Raw genomic sequence first — 22,605 nt, forward strand, 5'->3', positions numbered from 1 at the left:
CAGAGCCTCCGGTTTCTAGCTGAGGGTCGTTTCCTGCCTCCACTAGTTCGGGGACCGGTCTCCCCCTTTGGCCTGACCCCTCCACGCAGGTGGATTCGGGCGTGCGGTGGCGACTCGCCCGTCCGCACCCCTGGGATCCCTTCATTCCTCGTTCCTGGAGCCTTCTCCGCTCCTCTTCCTTCCTTCTCCCTCTTCCAGGCCTGGGCCTCTGTTACTAGGCCCCCCTCCGGAGCAGAGCTCATGCAGAGCCCCTGCTCCCTGCCACTTCTGCTCAGACTTCTCTGCACTGAACTAAGATGGTGCCCACCTTTTATACTCCCTTCTCAATGCACCCAGGAACTGCTTCCTCCCTGCTCCTGCACTACAGGGTTCCCCTTCCTCAGTGTTCCCTCCCCCCACTCCAGCCAGGGACAGGGACTGTCGTGCCCATCTCAGGGGCATATTGGTCGCCCTGCCCCACGGCAATGTGGTGTAATGCATGCAGGTGTCGGGTCCTGATCCACACTCCATCCTTACCTGAGAGTGAGATATCACACCTCTGGGTGAGGTGCAATACGTCTTTAGCAACCGAGCCCTCAGGGTGCTACAGTTCCATTTATCTTCAGCCTAGGTGACGTATTGCGATACAGGGCCGTGATTTTGGCTATAAAAGGGTCCCCTAGACCCCTACCCCAAGCTTTTTAAGAGAATCATATATGGCGTGCCAGGAGACTCTATGGAATGCTTTCTCAGCATCCAACGAGAGTATCTAATTACAAATTTTTAACTGCATCTAGCCCAGGAAATACTTTGTGCCTAGTAGCAGTGTCTGCTAGTAAGCGGATTATCCCGGCTGTTAAGCAAGCTGCACCACCTGTAGTTTAGACACTTAATTTTTTCAAAGGAAATGCTTCGGGACCATGGGATACTTAGTGAAGAGCATCAGGAGGCACCCCAAGGCATAGGGGCTGGGATTGGCAGTAGGATGCCTTGCGGTGGACAGCCGAGCTCGATCCTTATAAAAGCTTTTTAATTGCAGCAGCTTTAGTGGACGCTACTGGAGCTGGAATTACCGTGGCTGCTGGCATGAGACTTGCTCTCCAATAGATCCTTGTAAATGGATTTAAAGTGTATTCATTCAAATTAGAGAGACAATTTAAATTAAAAAGCTTAGAGCTGCCTCCACCACAGGGGGGCTCGCTCGACCCACCAGCAGACAGGCACCAGTATTGGGAGAGGGGGGCTGGCCGTCAGGGTTCACCGCGGCTCTGGCACAAACCCGGCGACACGGAGGTGGCACGGGCAGGAGCGGACTGGCCGTGTCGGCTTCTCACTTTTTGGATTTTAGAAGGGCATGACATGCCTATATCTGTGTCACCCCCTCCTTTTACTCCTCCACCTCTTTTATTTTCGCATGACTATATGTACTTGTCACTTTTCCATGTGTTAGTTATGTCTTCTGAGCAGTTTGTCAGCTTTTGGACACCTTTGAAGGTGTTTTCTATGTGTTTCTATGTGTTTTTGTTTGCCTGCCATTGGTTTTAACGGTGTTCGAAGGTGTTCGACGAACAGTTCGACGAACAGTTCGGCGAACACACGGGTGTTCGACGAACCGAACCGAACTCGAACACTACGGGGGTGGCTCAACACTACTGACAAACAAACAAATTCTTCCCTTATCACTCCTAAACACTTTTTGCATAATAATTTGGTACACAGTGTACATGTGCTTTTCCACAAAACACCAGTGGTTCACGTAGTGAATCTTACAGTTCTAACTTGCCAACCGTGGTCTGTATGGAGTTGTTCAATAAAGGGCCCAAAATTAAGATAACATAGACGGGAGAGGTCTCTATGAATAGGAATTCCTAAGTATTTGATACCCTGTGAGGGCCAGGCAAAGGGAAAGTTGGACTGGATGGAATCCTGTATGGATTTGGGGAGGGAGACATCGAGGGCCTCAGATTTCGCTGCATTGATTTTAAAATTTGACCATGTAACAAAGTGATCTATTTCAGCCATAACAGCAGGGATGGATATATGTGATTGAGTGATATATACTAGGACATCATCAGCAAATGCAGAGCACTTGTACTCGGTGCCTCCCACCTCAATCCACCTAATATTGGGGTTATGGCGAATTGATGAGAGCAGGTGCTCCGTCACTAGGATGTATAAGAGAGGGGACAGAGGACATCCCTGCCTTGTCCCATTGGTGATTATGAAAGGTGATGAAAATGTTCTGACGCGCTCCCTGGGCCTTGGGACACCCGGAGCCGGACTCTTTTTGGTGGATGCTGGTGGTTGTAGTCTTCGTGGCGGCGACCCGGTTCCCTGGCTCAGGGTGGTCAAACCAGTGGCGGAACTATTTATGTGGTTTTGATGTTTAAATGTCCGACTACGCTACCCGTGGATTGTGGTCAGAGTGAACCGCCGCAGCAGGGCAGACCACTGAGGCTGGTGTTGTGGGTGCAGCAGAGCGTAGTATAACTCCCCACGGGAGGAGTATAGCCTCAGGGCAGTGTATGCGGAGGATGGGGATGATGGTGCAGGGCAGCAGCAGTAACGACACGGAGTCAGTGATGCAGTCCAGGGCCTTTACTCACAGTTCTTATTATCCAGACCACTTCTGCAGGTAACGGCTGGCCACGTCGTACTGTGCTCACCAGGTGAGGGGCTCAGACAACTCCCAGATAACTTTGGAGCGCTTCACAGGACCCCCTTTGTGTGTCCTTTGTCTGGCCTTTCTTACCAACGCTTCTGTCAGGCTGCCTCGGACCTCCTCTTGGTAAACTTGGCGCCAGTTTCCCTGACCCTATGTGGTGCCTTCCTAGAGGGTGTAGCGAGGGGCTGCGCCACATAAAATGTCACAGCCTCCGGTTTCTAGCTGAGGATCGTTTCCCATCACCACTAGTTTCGGGGACTCGTCTCCCCCTTTGGCCTGACCCCTCCACGCAGGTGGATTCGGGTGTGTGGTGGCGACTCGCCCGTCCACACCCCTGTGATCCCTTCGTTCCTCGTTCCTGGAGCCTTCTCTGCTCCTCTTCCTTCCTTCTCCCTCTTCCAGGCCTGGGCCTCTGTTACTAGGCCCGCCTCCGGAGCAGAGCTCATGCAGAGCCCCTGCTCCCTGTCACTTCTGCTCAGACTTCTCTGCACTGAACTAAGATGGTGCCCACCTTTTATACTCCCTTCTCAATGCACCCAGGAACTGCTTCCTCCCTGCTCCTGCACTACAGGGTTCCCCTTCCTCGGGGTTCCCTCCCCCCACTCCAGCCAGGGACAGGGACTGTCATGCCCATCTCAGGGGCATATTGGTCGCCCTGCCCCACAGCAATGTGGTGTAAGGCATGCAGGTGTCGGAGTCCTGATCCACACTCCATCCTTACCTGAGAGTGAGATATCACACCTCTGGGTGAGGTGCAATACCTCTGTAGCAACCGAGCCCTCGGGGTGCTACAGATCCATTTATCTTCAGCCTAGGTGATGTATTGCAATACAGGGACATGATTTTGGCTATAAAAGGGTCCCCTAGACCCCTACCCCAAGCTTTTTAAGAGAATAATATATGGCGTGCCAGGAGACTCTATGGAATGCTTTCTCAGCATCCAACGAGAGTATCTAATTACAAATTTTTAACTGCATCTAGCCCAAGAAATACTTTGTGCCTAGTAGCAGTGTCTGCTAGTCAGCGGATTATCCCAGCTGTTAAGCAAGCTACACCACCTGTAGTTTGGAAACTTAATTTTTTCAAAGGAAATGATTCGGGACCCCGGGATACTCAGTGAAGAGCATCAGGAGGCACCCCAAGGCATAGGAGCTGGGACTGGCGGTAGGACGCCTTGCGGTGGACCGCCGAGCTCGATCCTTATAAATGCTTTTTAACTGCAGCAGCTTTAGTGGACGCTACTGGACCTGGAATTACGCGGCTGCTGGCATGAGACTTGCCCTCCAATAGATCCTTGTAAAAGGATTTAAAGTGTATTCATTCAAATTAGAGAGACAATTTAAATTAAAAAGCTTAGACCTGCCTCCACCACAGGGGGTCTCACTTGACCCACCAGCGGACTGGCACCAGTATTGGGAGAGGGGGGGCTGGCCGTCAGGGTCCACCGCAGCTCTGGCACAAAGCCGGCGACACGGAGGTCGCACGGGCAGGAGCGGACTGGCCGTGTCGTCTTCGCACTTTTTTGGTTTTAGAAGGGCATGACATGCCTATATCTGTGTCTCCCCCTCCTTTTACTCCTCCACCTCTTTTCTTTTCGCATGACTGTATGAGCTTGTCACTTTTCCATGTGTTAGTTGTGTCGTCTGAGCAGTTTGTCAGCTTTTGGACACCTTTGAAGTGTTTTCTATGTGTTTTCTATGTGTTTCTATGTGTTTTTGTTTGCCTGCCATTGGTTTTAACGGTGTTCGAAGGTGTTCGACGATCAGTTTGACGAACAGTTCGGCGAACACTACGGGGGTGGCTCAACACTAGTCTTTAGTGCCACAGGTGGTGTACTAACAGAACGTCGCATGCGACTATCCTCCGATAACGTTGACCAGCTTACTTTTCTGAAAATGAACAACGCCTGGATCTCGCATGAATTTGCCAGTCCTCTTCCAGAATAAATAATTGATTGGCAACAGTATCCAGGTCTCCTGTTGTGTTCATGTTTCTACCACCTGAACTGTAATCCCTGGGCTCCAACACCGCCAGTTGCTGCTCAGAAGTGCCGTCTGCACAGTCAACGCTTGCTCCAGTGTTATTGGGGTTCAGTAATGTCAGCTGATCCCCAGCTGTGTGTCTGGCAAATTCTCCTGCTCGGTCCACATCCACTCTACTACTAATTTAAAACTTGCTCCACTTACACCTCTGGCTCCTCTCCGTTTTCAGTATTATCCCTGAGCTCTAACACCGCCAGTTGCCGCTCAGAAGTGCCATCTGCACAGTCAACACTTGCTGCCATGTTATTGGGGTTCAGTAACGTCACCTGATCCCCAGCAGTGTGTCCGGCAAATTCTCCTGCTCTGTCCACATCCACTCTACTACTAATTTAAAACTTGCTCCAATTACACCTCTGGCTCTTCTCTGTTTTCACTATTATCACTGAGCTCCAACACCACCAGTTGCTGCTCAGGAGTGCTGTCTGCACACTCAACATTGGTCCAGTGTTATTGGGGTTCAGTAACGTCAGCTGATCCCCAGCTGTGTGTCCGGCAATATCTCCTGCTCTGTCCACATCCACTCTACTACATATTTAAAACTTGCTCCAATTACACCTCTGGCTCCTCTCTGTTTTCAGTATTATCCCTGAGCTCCAACACCGCCAGTTGCTGCTCAGAAGTGCCGTCTGAATAGTCAACGCTTGCTCCAGTGTTATTGGGGTTCAGTAACGTCAGCTGATCCCCAGCTGTGTGTCCAGCAAATTCTCCTGCTCTGTCCACATCCACTATACTACTAATTTAAAACTTGCTCCAATTACACCTCTGGCTCTTCTCTGTTTTCAGTATTATCCCTGAGCTCCAACACCGCCAGTTGCTGCTCAGATGTGCCGTCTGCACAGTCAATACTTGGTCAAGTGTTATTGGGGTTCAGTAACGTCAGCTGATACCCAGCTGCGTGTCCGGCAATATCTCCTGCTCTGTCTACATCCACTCTACTACAGATTTAAAACTTGCTCCAATTACACCTCTGGCTCCTCTCTGTTTTCAGCATTATCCCTGAGCTCCAACACCACCAGTTGCTGCTCAGAAGTGCCGTCTGCACAGTCAACACTTGGTCCAGTGTTATTGGGGTTCAGTAACGTCAGCTGATCCCCAGCTGTGTGTTTGGCAAATTCTCCTGCTCTGTCAACATCCACTCTACTAATAATTTAAAATTTGCTCCAATTACACCTCTGGCTCTATTCTGTTTTCAGTATTATCTCTGAGCTCCAAGACCACCAGTTGCTGCTCAGAAGTGCTGTCTGCACAGTCAACACTTGGTCCAGTGTTATTGGGGTTCAGTAACGTCAGCTGATCCCCAGCTTTGTGTCCGGCAAATTCTCCTGCTCTGTCCACATCCACTCTACTACAGATTTAAAACTTGCTCCAATTACACCTCTGGCTCCTCTCTGTTTTCAGTATTATCCCTGAGCTCCAACACCGCCAGTTGCCGCTCAGAAGTGCCGTCTGCACAGACAACGCTTGCTCCAGTGTTACTGGGGTTCAGTAACGTCAGCTGATCCCCAGCTGTGTGTCCAGGAATATCTCATGCTCTGTCCACATCCACTCTACTACAGATTTAAAACTTTCTCCAATTACACCTCTGGCTCCTCTCTGTTTTCAGTATTATTCCTGAGCTCCAACACCGGCAGTTGCTGCTCAGAAGTGCTGTCTGCACAGTCAACACTTGGTGCAGTGTTATTGGGGTTCAGTAACGTCAGCTGATTCCCTGCTGTGTGTCTGGCAAATTCTCCTGCTCTGTCTACATCCACTCTACTACAGATTTAAAACTTTCTCCAATTACACCTCTGGCTCCTCTCTGTTTTCAGTATTATTCCTGAGCTCCAAGACCGCCAGTTGCCGCTCAGAAGTGCCGTCTGCACAGACAACGCTTGCTCCAGTGTTATTGGGGTTCAGTAATGTCAGCTGATCCACAGCTGTGTGTCCGGAAATATCTCATGCTCTGTCCACATCCACTCTCCTACAGATTTAAAACTTTCTCCAATTACACCTCTGGCTCCTCTCTGTTTTCAGTATTATTCCTGAGCTCCAACACCGGCAGTTGCTGCTCAGAAGTGGTGTCTGCACAGTCAACACTTGCTCCAGTGTTATTGGGGTTCAGTAACGTCAGCTGATTCCCTGCTGTGCGTCTGGCAAATTCTCCTGCTCTGTCCACATCCACTCTACTACAGATTTAAAACTTTCTCCAATTACACCTCTGGCTCCTCTCTGTTTTAAGTATTATTCCTGAGCCCCAAGACCGCCAGCTGCTGCTCAGAAGTGCTGTCTGCACAGTCAACACTTGGTCCAGTGTTATTGGGGTTCAGTAACGTCAGCTGATCCCCTGCTGTGTGTTTGGCAAATTCTCCTGCTTTGACCACATCCACTCTACTACAGATTTGAAACTTGCTCCAATTACACCTCTGACTCCTCTCTGTTTTCAGTATTATCCCTGAGCTCCAACACCGCCAGTTGCCGCTCAGAAGTGCCGTCTGCACAGTCAACACTTGGTCCAGTGTAATTGGGGTTCAGTAACGTCAGCTGATCCCCAGCTGTGTGTCCGGCAAATTCTCCTGCTCTGTCCACATCCACTCTACTACAGATTTAAAACTTGCTCCAATTACACCTCTGGCTCCTCTCTGTTTTCAGTATTATCTCTGAGCTCCAACACTGCCAGTTGCCGCTCAGAAGTGCTGTCTGCACAGACAACGCTTGCTCCAGTGTTATTGGGGTTCAATAACGTCAGCTGATCCCCTGCTGTGCATCCGGCAAATTCTCCTGCTCTGTCCACATCCACTCTACTACAGATTTAAAACTTGCTCCAATTACACCTCTGGCTCTTCTCTGTTTTCAGTATTATCTCTGAGCTCCAACACCGCCAGTTGCTGCTCAGAAGTGCGTCTGCTCAGTCAACACTTGGTCCAGTGTTATTGGGGTTCAGTAACGTCAGCTGATCCCCAGCTGTGTGTCCGGAAATATCTGATGCTCTGTCCACATCCACTCTACTACAGATTTAAAACTTGCTCCAATTAGACCTCTGGCTCCTCTCTGTTTTCAGTATTATCCCTGAGCTCCAACACCGTCAGTTGCTACTCAGAAGTGGCGTCTGCACAGTCAATGCTTGCTCCAGTGTTATTGGGGTTCAGTAACGTCAGCTGATCCCCAGTTGTGTGTCCGACAAATTCTCCTGCTCTGTCCACATCCACTCTACTACAGATTTAAAACTTGCTCCAATTACACCTCTGGCTCCTCTCTGTTTTCAGTATTATCTCTGAGCTCCAACACCGCCAGTTGCCGCGCAGAAGTGCTGTCTGCACAGACAACGCTTGCTCCAGTGTTATTGGGGTTCAATAACGTCAGATGATCCCCTGCTGTGCATCCGGCAAATTCTCCTGCTCTGTCCACATCCACTCTACTACAGATTTAAAACTTGCTCCAATTACACCTCTGGCTCCTCTCTGTTTTCAGTATTATTCCTGAGCTCCAACACCGGCAGTTGCTGCTCAGAAGTGCTGTCTGCACAGTCAACACTTGGTGCAGTGTTATTGGGGTTCAGTAACGTCAGCTGATTCCCTGCTGTGTGTCTGGCAAATTCTCCTGCTCTGTCCACATCCACTCTACTACAGATTTAAAACTTGCTCCAATTAGACCTCTGGCTCCTCTCTGTTTTCAGAATTATCCCTGAGCTCCAACACCGTCAGTTGCTACTCAGAAGTGGCGTCTGCACAGTCAATGCTTGCTCCAGTGTTATTGGGGTTCAGTAACGTCAGCTGATCCCCAGTTGTGTGTCCGGCAAATTCTCCTGCTCTGTCCACATCCACTCTACTACAGATTTAAAACTTGCTCCAAATACACCTCTGGTTCCTCTCTGTTTTCAGTATTATCCTTGAGCTCCAACAATGCCAGTTGCTGATCAGAAGTGCTGTCTGCACAGTCAACACTTGGTCCAGTGTTATTGGGGTTCAGTAATGTCAGCTGATCCCCAGCTGTGTGCCCGGCAAATTCTCCTGCTCTGTCCTCATTCTCACTCCTACTACAGATTTAAAACTTGCTCCAATTACACCTCTGGCTCCTCTCTGTTTTCAGCATTATCTCTGAGCTCCAACACCGCCAGTTGCTGCTCAGAAGTGACATATGCACAGTCAACACTTGCTGCCGTGTTTTTGCTGTTCAGTAACGTCAGCTGATCCCCAGCTGTGTCCGGCAAATTCTCCTGCTCTGTGCACATCCACTTTACTACAGATTTAAAACTTGCTCCAATTACACCTCTGGCTCCTCTCTGTTTTCAGTATTATCCCTGAGCTCTAACACCCCCAGTTGCGGCTCAGAAGTGCTGTCTGCACAGTCAACACTTGGTCTAGTGTTATTGGGGTTCAGTAACGTCAGCTGATCCCCTGCTGTGTGTCTGGCAAATTCTCCTGCTCTGTCCACATTCACACTACTACAGATTTGAAACTTGCTCCAATTACTCCTCTAGCTCCTCTCTGTTTTCAGTATTATCCCTGAGCTCCAAGACTGCCAGTTGCTGCTCAGAAGTGCTGTCTGCACAGTCAACACTTGGTCCAGTGTTATTGGGGTTCAGTAATGTCAGCTGATCCCCAGCTGTCTGTCCGGCAATATCTTCTGCTCTGTCCACATCCACTCTACTACAGATTTAAAACATGCTCCAATTACACCTCTGACTCCACTCTGTTTTCAGTATTATCCCTGAGCTCCAACACCACCAGTTTCTGCTCAGAAGTGCTGTCTGCACAATCAACGCTTGGTGTAGTGTTATTGGGGTTCAGTATTGTCAGCTGATCCCCTGCTGTGTGTCTGGCAAATTCTCCTGCTCTGTCTACATCCACTCTACTACAGATTTAAAACTTGCTCCAATTACACCTCTGGCTCCTCTCTGTTTTCAGTATTATCCCTGAGCTCCAACACTGCCAGTTGCCGCTTAGAAGTGCCGTCTGCACAGTCAAAGCTTGCTCCAGTGTTATTGGGGTTCAGTAACGTCAGCTGATCCCCAGTTATGTGTCCGGCAAATTCTCCTGCTCTGTCCACATCCACTCTACTACAGATTTAAAACTTGCTCCAATTACACATCTGTCTCCTCTCTGTTTTCAGTATTATCCCTGAGCTCCAACACCACCAGTTGCCGCTCAGAAGTGCCGACTGCACAGTCAACGCTTGCTCCAGTGTTATTGGGGTTCAGTAACATCAGCTGATCCCCAGCTGTGTGTCCAGAAAATTCTCCTGCTCTGTCAACATCCACTCTACTACTAATTTAAAACTTGCTCCAATTACACCTCTGGCTCCTCTCTGTTTTCAGTATTATCCCTGAGCTCCAACACCACCAGTTGCCGCTCAGAAGTGCTGTCTGCACAGTCAAAGCTTGCTTCAGTGTTATTGGGGTTCAGTATCGTCAGCTGATCCCCAGCTGTGTGTCTGGAAAATTCACCTGCTCTGTCCACATCCACTCTACTACAGATTTAAAACTTGCTTCAATTACACCTCTGGCTCCTCTCTGTTTTCAGTATTATCCCTGAGCTCCAACACCACCAGTTTCTGCTCAGAAGTGCTGTCTGCACAGCCAACACTTGGTCTAGTGTTATTGGGGTTCAGTATTGTCAGCTGATCCCCTGCTGTGAGTCCGGCAAATTCTCCTGCTCTGTCCACATCCACTCTACTACAGATTTAAAACTTGCTCCAATTACACCTCTGGCTCCTCTCTGTTTTCAGTATTATCCCTGAGCTCCAACACTGCCAGTTGCCGCTTAGAAGTGCCATCTGCACAGTCAAAGCTTGCTCCAGTGTTATTGGGGTTCAGTAACGTCAGCTGATCCCCAGTTGTGTGTCCGGCAAATTCTCCTGCTCTGTCCACATCCACTCTACTACAGATTTAAAACTTGCTCCAATTACACATCTGTCTCCTCTCTGTTTTCAGTATTATCCCTGAGCTCAAACACCACCAGTTGCCGCTCAGAAGTACCGTCTGCACAGTCAATGCTTGCTCCAGTATTATTGGGGTTCAGTAACATCAGCTGATCCCCAGCTGTGTGTCTGGCAAATTCTCCTGCTCTGTCCACATCCACCCTACTACAGATTTAAAACTTGCTCCAATTACACATCTGGCTCCTCTCTGTTTTCAGTATTATCCCTGAGCTCCAACACCGCCAGTTGCTGCTCAGAAGTGACGTCTGCACAGTCAACACTTGCTGCCGTGTTTTTGGGGTTCAATAACGTCAGCTGATCCCCAGCTGTGTGTCCAGAAAATTCTCCTGCTCTGTCAACATCCACTCTACTACTAATTGTTATGATCTGCTACAGAGACTAAGGAAAGACAGGAGATCTGTCCCTACAATAGAACTAAACTAGATCCCTACGATGTAACGGGGAACCTGATCCTGCGATCAGACCCGCTAAAGTCCTCGGCTAGTCTGTACGAAGACCTATAGATGTGAGGGAGGAATCCCTACAAGAACTAGGGACTGGGAAAAGTTGGACACCTCCTAGCAGAAATTGTAGCAGTCAAAGACAAACACACAACAAAAAGTAAAGAGGTCAGAAGACCTAGCAAAACTAACAGAGAACGGCAACAGAGCACCAAGCTAGCTCAACAGTAGTAAATACAAATGAAGTCCAGCAAAGCCAGGAGGGCGGAGCCGGATTAAATAGGCAAAATGGTCACGTGACCAGCAAACTAAAAAAAACCTAACAGGTGAGTTGTAACAGTACCCCCTCTTCTAAGAGAATCCTCCGGATCCCCTAGGCCCAGGCTTACCAGGAAACCTCCTGTGAAACGTTCGGACAAGTCTGGGAGCAGAAACATCATCCGCCCTCACCCATGAGTTATCCTCAGGTCCGAAACCCTTCCAAGCGACGAGATACTGCAAACTCCCTCTATACCGTCTAGAATTTAGGATGCGGGAAATTTCATATTCCCCGTCCTCCACCACCGGAGGAACAGTGGCAGAGGCGTCACCATCCGACACATCAGCTTTTTTCAACAGAGAAACATGAAACACCGGATTAATCCTCCAGGACGTAGGAACCTCCAGCCTAACAGCAGATTGGTTAACTATCTGAAGTACCTTAAAGGGTCCTACGAACTTGGGACCCAATTTTTTAGAAGGAATCCTCAATCGCAGATTCTTAGAGGACAACCAAACCATGTCACCAACAGCAAACAAAACCTCTTGCCGTTTCCTATCAAAGTACCTCTTAGATTTCTTGTTAGCCTCCTGAATATTACCACGCACATCCGTCCAAACTCTCTCCAAATCACCGGAAAAACTCTTCTCCTCAGGCACAGCCGAAACCAATTTGGAAAATGACCCAAAAGACGGATGTCTCCCAGAACAACAAAAAAAAGGCGAACACCCAGCAGAAGAGGATGTATGGTTGTTAAGAGCAAATTCAGCAAGTGGCAGAAACTCAGACCACCCCTCTTGATTGTCTGCCACAAAACAACGCAAGAACTGCTCAACATCCTGGTTCTTCCTTTCTGTCTGGCCATTAGACTCAGGATGATATCCGGATGAAAACGACAAATGAACTCCCAACCTGTCACAAAAGGCACGCCAAAAACAAGCCACGAACTGAGGTCCCCTATCAGAAACAATGTCAGTAGGAACACCATGTAGTCTGACAATTTCCTTGACAAAGGCCTTGGCGAGTGTCTTAGCGTAAGGCAGTTTGATGAAGGGAACCAAGTGACACATGTTGCTAAAACGGTCCACGACCACCCAGATGACCGTGAAACCTTCAGAGGGAGGAAGGTCAGTAATAAAGTCCATAGCCAGATGTGTCCAAGGTGCACTAGGAACCTCCAGAGGGCAAAGCAACCCCGCAGCAGGAGCATGCGAAGACTTGGATCTTGCACACACAGTACATTGGCGCACCCACTTAATGACTTCCTTCTGCCATCCAGGCCACCAAAAACTGCGACCCACAAGTCTCTTGGTCTCAGAAATTCCTGGATGACCTGCGAACCGAGACTCATGACACTCAACAAACAAATCTCTCCTAAAGGTCCTAGGCACAAACAACCTCCCATGGGGAGTGTTAGATGGGGTATTCTCCTGTGCTTTAAGAATCTCATCCTCCAAAACGGAGTCCAAAGCAGCAATCACAACACCTTCTTGTAAAATGGTCTCCTCTTCCTCCTCAACACCGACCATGGGAGAAAAGCTGCGAGACAAAGCATCCGCTTTAACATTCTTGGTACCCGGGATGTAAGTAACGGAAAAATTAAACCGCGAGAAAAAAAGTGCCCACCTAGCCTGACGGGCATTTAAGCGCTTGGCAGCATCAAGATAGATCAGATTTTTATGATCAGTGAAAACCTGAATGGGAAATTCAGCACCTTCCAAGAGATGACGCCAGTGTTCAAATGCGAGTTTAATCGCCAGCAATTCCCGATTACCAATATCGTAATTAAGTTCAGTCTCGGAAAATTTTTTTGAAAAAAAGGCACAGGGATGTACTCCATCTTTGTTTTCCTGAGACAACACCGCACCAACCCCCACCGAAGAAGCATCAACCTCAACCAAAAACGGCTTAGTCACATCAGGCTGCATAAGGATGGGAGCAGAGGTGAACCTCTCCTTTAGAAACACAAAAGCTTCAATGGCCTCAGAAGTCCACTGAACCGCATTAGCACCTTTCCTGGTGAGATCGGTCAGCGGTTTGACAATAATAGAAATTTTTTTTATGAATTTTCTGTAATAATTGGCGAAACCCAAAAACCTCTGTATCGATTTCAAACCAATAGGCCTAGGCCATTCCTGCACAGCTTGAACTTTAACCGGGTCCATCTCAAAACCTTCACTGGAGATAATGTAGCCCAAAAAACTAATTCTCTGTACAGCGAACTCACATTTCTCCAGCTTAGCAAAAAGCGAATTGTCCATTAATAACTGTAATACCTCACGTACGCTCCGCCAATGAGACTCCAGATCAGGCGAATAAATCAAAATGTCATCCAAATACACAACCACATTTTTGCCGATTAAAGGTCTAAGGATATCGTTAATAAGATTCTGAAAAAATGCTGGAGAATTGGTGAGACCAAAAGGCATAACCAGATTCTCAAAATGACCCGCAGGAGTGTTAAAAGCAGTCTTCCATTCATCACCCTCCTTCATGCGCAACAAATTGTATGCCCCCCGGAGATCAATTTTAGAGAACCACTTGGCCCCCACTAACTGGTTAAATAAATCAGGAATCAATGGCAGTGGGTAAGGATTGCATACAGTAATTTTATTAATCTCACGAAAGTCCAGACAAGGACGTAAACCGCCATCTTTTTTTTTTACAAAAAAAAATCCAACAGCCACAGGAGACTTGGAAGGCCTAATGTGACCAGCGGCCAAGCTTGTCTGTATGTATTCCTCCAAAGCCTTTCTCTCAGGAATAGTAAGATTAAATAAACGACTCTTAGGAAGAGTCGCTCCAGGGACAAATTCAATGGTACAATCATAGTCTCTATGGGGAGGCAAAACCTGCGACTCCTCCTCAGAAAAAACTCTCCAAAAATCCTGAATAGGTACAGGCAATTCCCCTCTATCCACAGCAGCAATGCGCCCGTTACAACACTTGTCATAACACTTAGGGCTCCAGGACTTAATTTCATTGGTAGACCAATCCAGTACAGGATTGTGCAATTTTAACCAGGGTAACCCCAATATTACTGGAGAAGGCTAATTATCCAATACCACCAAATCCAAATTCTCTTGATGAATACCATTAATAGTGAGGGGAAATTCACAGACCTTGTGAGTAACACTCTTCAAGGGAGAGCCATCAACAGAAACCACAGCAATAGGGGATGACAAAAGTTTAGGTTCTAATCTAAGTTTTTCCAAGAATCCCCCATCAATCACATTCAGAGTAGATCCACAATCCACAAATACCCGAAATTCAATTAATTCATCCTGAGCAGCAGTAGTGGCAGATAGGAATACTCCCTTAGAATTTAAACAGGCAATACGGGCATGACTGACCATTTTTTTTCTTTCTTCATACGAAGCACACAGCTCTTAATAAAATGACCAGAATTTCCGCAATAGAAACACAAGCCTTCAGAAAGTCGGCGGTCTTTTTCCTGAGAGCGGGGTGTCATCGCCCCAATTTCCATCGGCTCACCATTGTCAGCACTGAACCTCTCAGGACTCGAAGCTGACATAGCAGAGGATTTGCTCTCATTAACTCTTGCACGCAGTCTCCTTTCCACCCGTATAGCTAATTGCATTGCCTCCTGCAAGTTTCCAGGTGTGGGATAAGCAATCAGTAAATCCTTAACCCTTTCACCTAGTCCTGCAAGAAACAAGCTTTTCAAAGCTGAATCGTTCCACCCCACCTGGGCAGACCACCGACGGAAGTGAGAACAATATTTTTCCACATTACCTGATCCCTGCCTCAAACGTCTTAATTCAGACTCAGCAGATGAGACACGATCAGGATCATCGTACAATAAACCCAAAGCAGAAAAAAAACTATCCACTGATCTAAAGCACGGATCACTAGGTTGGAGAGAGAAGGCCCATCCCTGAGGATCTTTGCGCAAAAGTGACATTATGAACCCTATGCGCTGTGATTCATCACCAGAGGATCCGGGTCTCAAACGAAAATATAATAGACAAGCATTTTTAAAAGAAAAAAAATCTTGTTGTTTGCCAAAAAATAGATCAGGCAGACGTACCTTTGGTTCCACAAAATGCGCTCCAGAACAGCTACTCACGTGTTGTTGGAGCTTGGCCACCTCCAGAGAGAGTCCCTGCAAGCGTTGAGCCAAATCTTGCACCAAGACCATGATGGAAAACTGGAGGTCTTTCCTTAGAGAATTTTATTTATTTTTTTTTTTAAGGCTGGACTTACTGTTATGATCTGCTACAGAGACTAAGGAAAGACAGGAGATCTGTCCCTACAATAGAACTAAACTAGATCCCTACGATGTAACGGGGAACCTGATCCTGCGATCAGACCCGCTAAAGTCCTCGGCTAGTCTGTACGAAGACCTATAGATGTGAGGGAGGAATCCCTACAAGAACTAGGGACTGGGAAAAGTTGGACACCTCCTAGCAGAAATCGTAGCAGTCAAAGACAAACACACAACAAAAAGTAAAGAGGTCAGAAGACCTAGCAAAACTAACAGAGAACGGCAACAGAGCACCAAGCTAGCTCAACAGTAGTAAATACAAATGAAGTCCAGCAAAGCCAGGAGGGCGGAGCCGGATTAAATAGGCAAAATGGTCACGTGACCAGCAAACTAAAAAAAACCTAACAGGAGAGCTGTAACACTAATTTAAAACTTGCTCCAATTACACCTCTGGCTCCTCTCTGTTTTCAGTATTATCCCTGAGCTCCAACACCACCAGTTGCCGCTCAGAAGTGCTGTCTGCACAGTCAAAGCTTGCTCCAGTGTTATTGGGGTTCAGTATCGTCAGCTGATCCCCAGCTGTGTGTCTGGAAAATTCTCCTGCTCTGTCCACATCCACTCTACTACAGATTTAAAACTTGCTCCAATTACACCTCTGGCTCCTCTCTGTTTTCAGTATTATCCCTGAGCTCCAACACCGCCAGTTGCTGCTCAGAAGTGACGTCTGCACAGTCAACACTTGCTGCCGTGTTTTTGGGGTTCAGTAACGTCAGCTGATCCCCAGTTGTGTGTCCGGCAAATTCTCCTGCTCTGTCCACATCCACTCAACTACAGATTTAAAACTTGCTCCAATTACACCTCTGGCTCTTCTCTGTTTTCAGTATTATCCCTGAGCTCCAACACCGCCAGTTGCTGCTCAGAAGTGCTGTCTGCGCAGTCAACACTTGGTCCAGTGTTATTGGGGTTCAGTAACGTCAGCTGATCCCCAGCCGTGTGTCTGGCAAATTCTCCTGCTCTGTCCACATTCACACTACTACAGATTTTAAACTTGCTCCAATTAGACCTCTAGCTCCTCTCTGTTTTCAGTATTTACCGTGAGCTCCAACAACGCCAGTTGCTTCTCAGAAGTGCTGTCTGCTCAGTCAACACTTGGTCCAGTGTTATTGGGGTTCAGTAACATCAGCTGATCCCCTGCTGGGTGTCCGGCAATTTCTCCTGCTCTGTCCACATCCACTCTACTACAGATTTAAAACTTGCTCCAATTACACCTCTGGCTCCTCTCTGTTTTCAGTATTATCCCTGAGCTCCAACACCGCCAGTTGCCGCTCAGAAGTACCGTCTGCACAGTCAACACTTGCTGCAATGTTATTGGGGTTCAGTAACGTCAGCTGATCCCCAGCTGTGTGTCTGGCCAATTCTCCTGCTCTGTCCACATTCTCACTATTACTACAGATTTAAAACTTGCTTCAATTACACCCCTGGCTCCTCTCTTTTTTCAGTATTTTCCCTGGGTTACAGCCCCACCAGCTGTTTCCCGGCAGTGTCTTTTTTTCATGTGTACTTTCTGCTACCCATCCGGGTTCCAGAACCGTCAGCTGGTTCTCGGCAGTGCCTTTGGCTTAGGTGCCTTCTTCTCGGTATCCAAGTTCCACCAACGTCTGCTGGTCCTTGGTAGTGCTTTCTGGCACAGGTACCTCCTGCTTAGTAACCGGGTTCCAGTACTGTCAGCTGGTCCTCGGTAGTTCCATTGGCTCTAGTACCTTCTGCTACCCATCTGGGTTCCAGTACCGTCAGCTGTTTCCCTGCAGTGTCTTTGGCACGGGTACTCCCTCCTGCCCAGCCTGGTTCCAGCTAGCCAGCTGTTTCTGGGTAGTGTCAACGTTACTTTGCCTCCAATACGTTGTCCTGTCGTGTTGCGATCGGGTTAGCCGACTCTATGGTGCCTGCAGTTTAGGTGACTCCTATGTGGGCTGCGGGATCTGGCAATGAAGGCTGGTTCCATAGTGCCAATAGGACAAGCATCCCCTGTAGGACTGTGGGTTTCGGTAACTCAGGCCGGCTCGCGGCCTTGCAACTTTTTTTTTCATGTGTACTTTCTGCTACCCATCCGGGTTCCAGTACCGTCAGCTGGTCCTTGGTAGTTTCATTGGCTCTTGTACCTTCTGCTACCAATCCGGGTTCCCCTACCGTCATCTGGTTCTCGGCAGTGCCTTTGGCTTAGGTGCCTCCTTCTCGGTATGCAAGTTCCACCAACGTCTGCTGGTCCTTGGTAGTGCTTTCTGGCACAGGTACCTCCTGCTTAGTAACCGGGTTCCAGTACCGTCAGCTGGTCCTCGGTAGTTCCATTGGCTCTAGTACCTTCTGCTACCCATCCAGGTTCCAGTACTGTCAGCTGGTTCTCGGCAGTTCCTCAGCCTTCTTGTACCTTCTGCTACATTTCCAAGTTCAAGCTTTTTGAAATGGTTTTTGGTAATCACTCTGGATCTCCCTGACGATGACCCTTAAGATGAGGACCCTGAAGACCACACCGAAGAAGATGAGGACCGCAAAGACGACGACCCTGAAGGCGAGGACCCTGAAGATCACCCCGAAGAAGACGAGGACCCCGAAGACGACGACCCTGAAGACGACGACCCTGAAGACCACCCCGAAGAAGACGAGAACCCCGAAGACAATGACTCTGAAGACGAGGACCCTGAAGACCACCCCAAAGAAGACGAGGACCCCGAAGACAACGACCCTGAAGACGACTACCCTGAAGACCACCCCGAAGAAGACCAAGAAGATGACCCTGAAGAAGATGACCAAGAGGACAAAGAACAAGAAGACAACCACCAAGATACAGAAGAACAAGAGACAGAAAACCAAGATGCAGAAGAACAAGAAGCTGCAGAAAAAATAACAGAAGAACATTAAGCATAAGACTAAATGTCTTTTCTAGGTGTCCCTGGAAAAGACCTGCTGCTGCAGGCCAAACTGAACGCGGACAAATGCTGTTGTAAATCTTTTGTGACAGGCAGAATGAAAGGTATAATCTTCAAACTTTTATAGATAACAACTACAGGAATGCCTGTCACAAATAAGAATATGATGAAGAAGAAGAAGATGAAGAAGATGAAGAAGTAGAATATGAAGAAAAATAATAGTTGAATAAGAAGAATATGAAGAATGTAAAAAAAAAGAATAATACAAGAAGGTGAAGAAGAAGAAGATGAAGAAGGTGAAGAAGAATTTGATGAAAAAGATGCTGATGCTGAGGATGATGAAGGAGAAAGTGTGGGAGAAGTAAAAAAGAAGGTGAAGAGCATGGAAGTAGTGAAACATAAATATCTGACAAAATATAAAAAATCTTAACATAGTCAATATTTTTGTAACTCAGAACGTCTTAAAAAAATATTAATTAAATTAAAGGCTAAATCTCTATGCCTTTATTGTCTCCCCCACCTCCCCCAATACATTCTACATTATTCTTAGTTGTTTCCCTTCATGTAAAATTAACCTACAAGGAAAGAAAGGGTTTATTTTCATTCCGATATTTGTGTCCCATTGACTTGCATTGGTTACCGGTATCGGAATTGGCGATATCCGATATTTTTTGGGTATCGGTCCGATCCAATCTGATATTTCCTGATATCGGAAGGTATCCCTCAACACCAATGAGAACATAAAAATATTGTCATAATTGCTAATTATTACAGATTTGGTAAACATCTACTGTAGAAATGCCACCTCAGGGATTTATTGGATGTTCACTTTATATAGTGTTTATTTCTTACAGGTTATATATGTGGCAAATGTTATGGTGAGTGTGTGAGCTTGTTTTGACAACATACTTGCTAGAAGTTATTTGGCTATAAATTAATGGAATTTTTTATCCTTGTTAATAACTATTCTATAATTAGTAGCTCAATATCACAAAACACTTCAGGTCTTGCAATTCTAATTATGGAAAAACACTCTATTACATTATGGACCATCTTGATTCTTGAAGATTTCTGTAAATCAAGCACCAGAGTGTCAAACGTAGAAGAACAAAGAAATGTAGCGATACAGCGAGCGGGCCTATGAAAACTAAATAAAATAAATATAATACATTTCAGAAACAGATGCTTGCAAAAAAGAAATTTGTCACAGTTTTTATTGAAAGACATCATTTGATTTAAAGGGGTTGTTCCAGTCATGGAAAATCCCTTTAGGCTATGTGCCCACGATGCAGAAACGCTCAGGATTTTTTCCTGACCGTTTCTGCATCTCCCTGGCAGAAAAAACGCATGCGGATTGTACATGCGGATTGTACATGCGTTTACCTGCCAGGGACATGCGGATGTGAAGCGTTCTTCTCTTGCATTTCCGCATGCGGGTTGACAAGCGCTTTCCAAGCGATTTTAGCATCACTTGGAAAGTTCTTGTCAACTTGGTCACACTATATAAATCCATGCTAACAGCATGGATTTATATAGTGTGACCCGAAAGAATGTCAAAAAATAAAAAAGAAATCTATACTTACCTTCCGATGGCCCCCGGTGTCTTGTTTCCCTCTGTCCTGGCTGCCGGCAGCGGTACACTGAAGGACCTGCCGACGTCAGCGTCGCGTGACCCGTCACATGACTATGACGTCAGCGCAGGTCCTTCAGTGCATCGTGAACTGTCGGCATGCGAGGAAGAGCGCACCGCTGGCTGCCAGAAGGTAAGTAAATATTTATTTTTTATTTTATTCTTTTTTTTTACAATTTTCTATGGTACCCGGGTCCGGAGGAGAGTCTCCTCTCCTCTAGACCTGGGTACCATCCGCACATTAGAACGCATAGAAGGCTGTGTGCCCACGATGCATTTTTTAAGCATTTCCGCAGCGGCAAAAGCGCTGCAGAAACGCTTAAAAAATGCATGGTAGAAGTCCTGCCATGTTCCCCAATGATAATCCGCATGTGCTGTGAACATGCTGTGGAGATTTCCGCTGCGAATTATCATTGCGGAAAAAAACGCAGCACTACCAATTATTTTGCAGAAGTGCTGTGTTTTCGCCGCCATTGACTTGCATTAGACCGCATGGATTACGCATCACTGTATATGTAGATGCACATTCCATGCATTCTAATGTGCAGATGGTACCCGGGTCTAGAGGCGAGGAGACTCTCCTCCGGACCCGGGTGCCATAGAACCTGTAAAAAAAAAGAATAAAATAAAAAATAAATATATACTTACCTTCTGGCGTCCCGCGCTGCGCTCCTCCTCGCATGCCGGCAGTTCGCGATGTTCTGAAAGACCTGCGTTGATGTCAGAGTCATGTGACGGGTAACGCGACACTGACGTCGGCAGGTCCTTCAGTCTACCGCTGCCGGCAGCTGGGACGGTAAAGCAAGACAGCGCGGGCCATCGGAGGGTAAGTATAGATTTATTTTTTTACATTCTCTCGGGTCACAATATATAAATCAATGCCGGTTGCATGGATTTATATAGTGTGACCAAGTTGACAAGCACTTTCCAAGTGATGCTAAAATCGCTTCGAAAGCGCTTGTCAACCCGCATGCGGAGATCCAAGTGAAGAACGCTTCACTTCCGCATGTCCCTGGTAGGAAAACGCATGTACAATCCGCATGCGTTTTTTTCTGCCAGGGAGATGCAGAAACACTCAGGAAAAAATCCTGAGCATTTCTGCATCGTGGGCACATAGCCTTAATGTCAAAGTCAAACTAGCATCATCAAGACTGAGTGGGACAAGATTGTGATCCTTATTGTTTAGTTAGTTTATACCTGAATTACTTCCATTATGCCGATCATTTGTGTTTTTCTCCGTCTTGGTTTTAATGTCACTTTGTTTTAAACATATCATGTGATGTCATTTATCTAATTATATCACTGTTGTGCTCATCGGAAGTGGGTAACTGCTTAGTAAGACTTCTGACACCATTTCAAACAACATGGCTAAAGGTGCTTGACGCAGCCAAAACGCGTCAGTGTTTCGTATAATATAAGCCAGTATGGATGTAACTTGGATTTTAAATGTTCCAATGAAGAAGATTTTATGTCCATGCAGCTGGGCTTCCTCTCATTGCTATAAGTTGTGTCTTTTGCCTTCTGAAGTTTACTCTTGATCACAAAACTCTGTCTTTATACATTAATAAGAGTATTACAGCACTCGCAACACAACACACTCCTGTCATATTCCTTCAGAAGACACAATTTCAACATTTTTCAAAATATTAGAACTATTGAAGATACTATCGGCAGAATTGTTTTTTCTTTTCCCTATTAATTTATGATAAATCTTTCCAATGTGTTGTTTTATTGTTTAAAGAGGTGCTTCCATGTTGTAATGTCAGGGCTGTAGAGCTGGAGTTGTGGAGTCATAGTTGGGTGGCGTTAGAGTTGGTAGAAATGTGCTAAAATATTTACTATCATATAGACATTATCTACATAGAGTACACTATAATTTTACTCTTGTAAATTTGTTTATAGTTAGTTATTTAGTTAGTTTGATTAGTTATTGTATATGAGCAATTTATCAAGGAGTTGGCATTAAAGCTGGAGTCAGGGTGTAGAAATACAGGTGCATCTCACTAAATTAGAATATCATCAAAAAGTTAATTTATTTCAGTTCTTCAATATTAAAAGTGAACCGCATATATTATATAGAGTCATTACAAACAGAGTGATCTATTTCAAGTGATCTGTTAATGTTGATGATTATGGCTTACAGCCAATGAAAACACAAAAGTCATTATCTCAGTAAATTAGAATACTTTATAACACCAGCTTGAAAAATGTTTTTAAAATCCGAAATGTTGGCCAACTGAAATGTATGTTCAGTAAATGCACTCAATACTTGGTCGGGGCTCCTTTTGCATCAATTACAGCATCAATGCGGCGTGGCATGGAGGCGATCAGCCTGTGGCACTGCTGAGGTGTTATGGAAGCCCAGGTTGCTTTGATAGCAGCTTTCAGCTCATCTGCATTGTTGGGTCTGGTGTCTCTCATCTTCCTCTTGACAATACCTTATAGATTCTCTATGGGCTTAAGGCCGGATGAGTTTGCTGGCCAATCAAGCACAGTGATAGTGATGTTTTTAAACAAGGTAT

General features: G+C 46.6%; 1 protein-coding gene across 3 annotated transcripts in view; it reads left to right on the forward strand.

Annotated features, from left to right (window-relative positions):
• LOC141165067 (contactin-1-like) overlaps positions 1-22,605 on the forward strand; it is a 288,068-nt gene that overhangs the window by 141,168 nt on the left and 124,295 nt on the right. The gene's annotated exons all lie outside the window — the stretch shown is intronic.

This window comes from Phyllobates terribilis, unplaced genomic scaffold (genome assembly GCF_046119375.1).
Source record: "Phyllobates terribilis strain yellow unplaced genomic scaffold, ASM4611937v1 Scaffold_11__3_contigs__length_659146591, whole genome shotgun sequence".
Taxonomy (NCBI): Eukaryota; Metazoa; Chordata; class Amphibia; order Anura; family Dendrobatidae; genus Phyllobates; species Phyllobates terribilis.